We start from the raw sequence: 6,594 nt of genomic DNA, 5'->3' as shown, positions 1-6,594 counted from the left end.
CGGTTTCAGTGCGATCAGCTGTTCCCTGGTGTAAACAATGTAGCCAAACAACTGATCTGCAGCGGTGCCCTGACCGAGTAGCAGCAGAAGAAGTTCCATAGCGAAAAAAAGTACCAAAACACTTTTTACTCTAATTTTCGTAAAGAGCGTAGTTTAAATTATTCTTACACACAAGTTTGGAAGAAAAAGGAAAGCTAAAAGTTGGAAAAAGTATGACGACGAGACGGAGCTACGGCAACAGGCAGCATGCACGTTGGCGCATGCGCACTTGTGGAGCCTTTATAGTGAGCCTTTCATGGCTATTGCTATTGGCTAAGTGTAGAATAACTAAGAAATTGCAGACATTAACTCATAATTCTCCTTCTGCATCTTACATTCCTCTTTTGTTCTGTCACTTGCTTTGTTCCCTCACTTTCTCCCTAGCTTCCACCTGTGACTGCCTGAGGCTGCAATGCAGATTGAATGCCAAATAGGAGGGAAGGGAAATAGAGAGACGCCATGGGTAACATTCAGGATTATTGCTGTTTGCACCTTGCTGTCACCATTAGAGGCATGATGACTGGGGAGGATCACATCCAGAATGCCACTTCAGCACTGTACAAAACCTAACACGCCAGCGGCGGATGGCCGCCCACCATTGAGTCTGGTTCTGTCCAAGGTTTCTGCCTCTTAAAGGAAGTTTTTTTTGCCACTGTCGCCAAATGCTTGCTCATGGTGGGATTTGTTGGGTCTCTGTAATTAATATTATGAAGAGTACTGCTCTATAGGAAAAGTGCAATGAGATAACTTCTGTTATGAATTGGCGCTTTATAAATAAAATTGAATTGAATACACTGGAGTGGCAGCAGCAGTGGCAGGAAGCTGAGCCTTGTTTTGTGCCTCTCAGAGAGGCAGCTCAAATCTAATGCTTTCACATATTCCCAAATATATTTACAAATATTGCTTTTTTTTCAGCTGTTCCTATCAAAAAGCCCAAAAAAATAATCTTTAAAAAAGGAATGAAATGCAAAGCTCTTACTGCTGTTTCCTCAAGATCACCCAGAGATTTTCCAAAGATCACTTATATAAACTTATGTAATCACCATAAAACAGTTTAAGTTTAACTTGGAAAAATCTAAAATGTGTCTTTCAGTGAGGTTGTAAATTACAGGAAGGCATGCAATTTAACATTTAAGGAGTATCTTTTTTTCAATAATAAATGCATATTTACATGATTTAGCATAGCTCTCTTTTTCTGTTAGAAATTTTTGCAAACCTTTCTGGGAAATTTATCTCAGCAATTACTTATAAACTGCTCCCAACTCTATACTGACTAAACTCAACCAACCATTATTTATTTATGTATTTATTTTATTTGGAAAGGGACCATGTACAATATTAAACATAAATGTTATCATTTGATGTATTGTGAGTTAGCTTAAAGGTAATTTCCATCTGCAATCCCTTGGCAGGTCACAATTAAAACATCCATAGATAGAACAGCACTAAACAAACTAGACAAACAAAACAAGGCTGTTAATATTATAAAGAGTACGGTCTAGACCTGCTCTATAGGAAAAGTGCAATGAGATCACTTCTGTTATGAATTGGCGCTATATAAATAAAATTTAATTTAATTGAATATTAACTGAACAGAATTTTCAGGAGGGAGGCAGAAACAGGGAGATTTTTGACACTACACACAAATCTCACACAGCCTCTGCAGTAGATTCTCCTCTCTTACGGTATTTTAACTTTGGCAATAGTAGTTACGGTCTTTGAGCTCGAAAGAGGAATTTGAGAGGTGAACCTCAGCTAAAATCTCTATATTAACTCTCCCAGCCAGGAGTCACACACCTGCTGTGTGTATCATTACCATGGCTACCTTTGATCTCAGTGGTGAAACAGTTTAGATTTAGATTAGGTATTTAATGCAGTTTGACACACAAACGCCAGTTAGTCAGAATTCAATTCACTTACAGTAGGAAATCCCAGCACTCAACTAATGGACCTTACAGTATATAAGAAAGACATGTATGAATACATGTGTCCCAGCAGGCACGTACACACACACACTCCTACCTCTTTCGGTCTCTTTCGGTCTGTCTGTCTCTCTTTACACACACACACACACACACACACACACATACACACACACACACACACACACAAGTTAGTCTAAATCACTTACAGAAGGAAATCCTAGCACTCAACTAATGGACCTTTAAACCATGCAGTGTGAATACATGTGTGTCCCTGCAGGCATACACACACACACACACACACACACACAACTTTTTCTGTCTCTCCCAACCTGAATTTCTCTCTCTGTCTGTCTCTCACACTTCCTGTCTGTCTGTCTCTCTCTCTATCTCTCAAAATGTTCAGCTCTTTAATGACATTTATGCTATGATTCAGCTTTTTTGTACCTTTCATACTTTAAAAATATTAAGCTTACAGCAGCTACCATCACCATAGCAACCTTAGATCTCGGGGGAGAAACAGAGCTGATTGAGATGAGTTAATTAGGTCACTTTGAAACCAACAGACAAACACAAACCGTTTTTTCTATCTGATGATTTTTAATGATAAACAAAACACACAAACGTACAGACAGACACAGAAATGAAGACAAGACACACACAAACTCACACCCACACACATAGGTCTTTTTCAAGCATTTATTAAGGTTGATCAATTCAACAAACTCAATTCCAGATCAGCTCCTAGCCATCAATCACACTCCTTCAGTTGCTTCTTCATACAGCTAGCCAGAAATCCAGTTTAGCTCCCAGCCATTAGTCAAGTCATGCAGTTAAGCTCCTATCTTACTTTATATCTTGCATCCTTCCACATTTCCACATATTTGATACATTATTGGTACTATTTAACTTTTAAAGCCAGCAATTCAGTTTGGCGTCAGCTTTTCAACAAACCTTAAAATATTCCACATTTTTCATACATTTTTGGTATTATTTAACATGTATCATTCAACACCCAGCATTCATACCCACAATTTCTTCAGAAATTGCTTCGTTATAAGTGTGAGAGCACACTTTTGTTCTCTTTGCTCTTTATTATTATTTTGCCGTTCTTTGGTGTCAAACTACTCCTGTACCATTTGTCCTAGAAACTTTGTTTACACTTCAAAACGTACATATTCTTCATGAGATTTATGCTATTACTTTTCTTTATCCTAACATGTTTCAGTGATTTTATGTCATTTTGTAAAGTTTTAAAATTTACAATGCTTAACATTAAAAATTGATTAGTATTATCACATCTGATGAACGAAAGGATAACTGCCATGATCTGTTATGCATACCTGAAATTTCCAACTGTAATAATAAAAACAGTTGGAATCAACAAATTGAATTTGAATTGAAATTGATTTTTTTTCCAAACAAATGTTGGGTTACAAATTTGATCTTATATTTTCTAAATGTCTTCGTTTCCATGGAATGTTTTTATTGCATTTTAGTTAACTAAATTATTAAATTCAATAAAATACAGCACTATATCGTGTTTTAGTACAAAGTATTATAACAGTAATACTTTTTTTTAAATAAAAAACTGAAAGTAGGTTTTACAGTAAGCAAACTAGAAAAAAAGTTAATCTACTGGCAACCCTGCTGTGAGTATATGGTAAAATCAAGAAAACACAGCAATGTACTGTAATTCAATACATGGTATTATTACAGTAACATACTGTAAAGTAGATTACAGTAGGAGAACTGTAAAATTAACAGTAAACTGCTGGCAACCCTGCTGTCAGTATTTTACTGTTAATCTAATAAATATGACAAAATTTTACAGTGTATCCACCAATCAGAACAGAGGAACAAATTGCTTTGATGTATAATCAGCCAATCGACCTCAGGTGTGTGTATCGTAGAAAAGGTTTCAGTCGTAGTCATCTGGACACTGTTTTCAGAATCAAGACGTTTCGGCTCCCATATGGAAGTCATTCTCAATTGTGAAAAAATTGGACGGGAACTGGAAATTTAAGCCACTCTGAGTTACATAAGCCCTGCCCTCAGGAAGGAATCTGCCTGAGTATCTGTTAATAGCTAGTTTCACCTGAAACTGACCTAATAGTTTCCAAGATGGCCCAGTAATCAGTAATCAGGCCTATTGTTTTCTGGCTGCATCTACTTCATCACTGTTAAGTGCCTGATTAGCATGTGATAGGCGTGACCAAGGTGATAATACACTCTGATAGACTTTGGGCAGATTAAATCTCAGACCACCATTTCTGTTCAAAGAGGGGTTCTCTTTTTTCACAAAAATGGCTTCCTTGATGCCCTGTTCAAACCAACTCTTCTCTCTACTTAGAATCTTCACCTCGCTGTCTTCAAATGTGTGGTTTGTAGCTTTTAGATGCAAATGCACGGCGCTCTGTAATCCTGAGTTAGCGTGTCGTCTGTGCTGATAAAGTCTTTTGTGAAGTGGCTGTTTGGTCTCGCCTATGTACCGTTCTTTGCAGTTTTCCTCACTGCACTGAATGGAGTAGACAACATTGCTCTGTTTCTGTGTGGGTAACTTGTCCTTAGGGTGAACGAGTTTATGTAACTCAGAGTAGCTTAAATTTCCAGTTCCCGTCCAATTTTTTCACAATTGAGAATGACTTCCGGATGGGAGCCGAAACGTCTTGATTCTGAAAACAGTGTCCAGATGACTACGACTGAAACCTTTTCTACGATAGAACACTCCTGGACGAATGAGGGACTACACCGTCTTACTCAGGTGTGTGTGTAACTGACTATACTCACTCATTGAGACAGACAGAGAAATGATGGGAAGCATCATGGGAAGTCTCCCGGGCAGTCTAGGCCTATAGCAGCATAACTTAGGGATTATTATCAAACATGTAAAGTTTGTTAATAATTTGCTAGGAGGAGTTTGTTAAAGTATGGAGCCTGTAAATAGTGAAAAATAGCCTATAAATGCACATTCAATTCAAAATGGCTGACTTCCTGTTGGGTTTAGGGTATGGCTCCAAGGGCTTTTTTGTATGTCTTGGGGTGTTACATGCACCTCCCAAATTTCGTACGTGTAGGTGAAACGTAGGCCGGGAGCTGATTTTTAAAATTTTTTGAAGGGGGCGCTATGAAGCCATTTTGCCACGCCCATGCACAAGACCCACAAAATACGTACGTTTTTGCCACTTCTGACAAGTGTGCAAAATTTCATGACTTTATGAGCACCTTTAGCCCCTCAAAAATGTGATTAATCTATAGGGATAATAATAATTAAAGCTGCAAGCAGCGATGAATGGGCCCTTGCACTAGACTGCACGACAGGGTGTGCTAGACATCACCCCCTAATTATACGTCATGTTCCAGAAAAAAAAGTGTGGACCACACCATGAAAAATTCATATGAATCAAATGATGATTGTCAAACAAGGACTACTTCCTCTTGCCAGTATGTGGCGCAATGACTATGACTCCTTAATGGAATGTTGATGTCCTCAAATCAGTATTCTTATCAAACATGTGAAATATGGGGAAGATTCGACAATGTATATTCAAGTTACAACAACTTCCTGTGTCATGGCAAAACATTGACTTTCGATGACACGCCACGGACATGCCGTTCAAGGAAAACACAAAAGCTTCACAATATAGCATCATCAAGGACTTAAGGCTTTTCTGCCTTGAGGTGGATCTAGTCAACCTGGTAGGAGGAATAGGTCAAAGTGTAAAAAATGTCCTGTTGACCAGTAGGTGGTGCTATGACTATGACTGAATATTGGCATCTAGATGTCTTCAGGGCAGAACTCTTATCAAACATGTGAAGTTTGGAGCAGATTTGACCATGTACACTGAAGTCACAACAAGTTCCTGTTTAATGGTGAAACATCGAAGTTTGATGCCACGCCACAGACACGCCCTTCAACAAAAACTCAAACTTAGCACAACTGCGAAAATTTTAAGTTGATCCGATTAATTCTCTAGGAGGAGTTTGTTAAAGTACGGAGCCTGTAACTGGCAAAAAATGGCACGTTAAATTCAAAATGGCTCACTTCCTGTTGGGTTTAAGTTATGGCTCTGAGAGGCTTTTATTAAAGTCTCGAGATGATACATCTGCCGCCCACATTTCGTACATTTAGGTGAAACGTACCACTTGGGCTGCTTTGTTGAAATTTTGTAGGGGGCGCTATCAAGCCATTTTGCCAACTAAGCCCCAGACTATACCAGAAAACAAAACACACCCCTTCTAACGCGTGTGCCGAGTTGTGAGTTTTTGACTATCCCTAGCCGTTTTGAAGGCTAAAAGTCATTAGGGGGCGCTATAGAGCTGACGTGCCACCCCCAAGCCCACATCTGGACTCAAATTAAAGTATTTACCAGTTCAAGTCTGGGCGCAAAGTTTGGCGACTTTTTTAGCATCTTAAAGACCTCAAACATGTGTTTAAAGATTTGAAATTGACACAGGAAATCACACTTATTGCCATTCTCCTCCTATCCACCAGATGCCCTCTGACTTTTTCTCCTGTCCCAATCTTCCCACTCCAACATCCAGCCACTCCCTATTGCCTCCCTAATGCAATTACCTCTTTCCCTCCAGTCCCAGTCACCTGAGCTTCCCCGCCCATCTCCACACCTGCACC

Source organism: Siniperca chuatsi, linkage group LG14, assembly GCF_020085105.1.
Source record: "Siniperca chuatsi isolate FFG_IHB_CAS linkage group LG14, ASM2008510v1, whole genome shotgun sequence".
Lineage (NCBI taxonomy): Eukaryota > Metazoa > Chordata > Actinopteri > Centrarchiformes > Sinipercidae > Siniperca > Siniperca chuatsi.
This window is presented reverse-complemented; position numbering follows the sequence as displayed.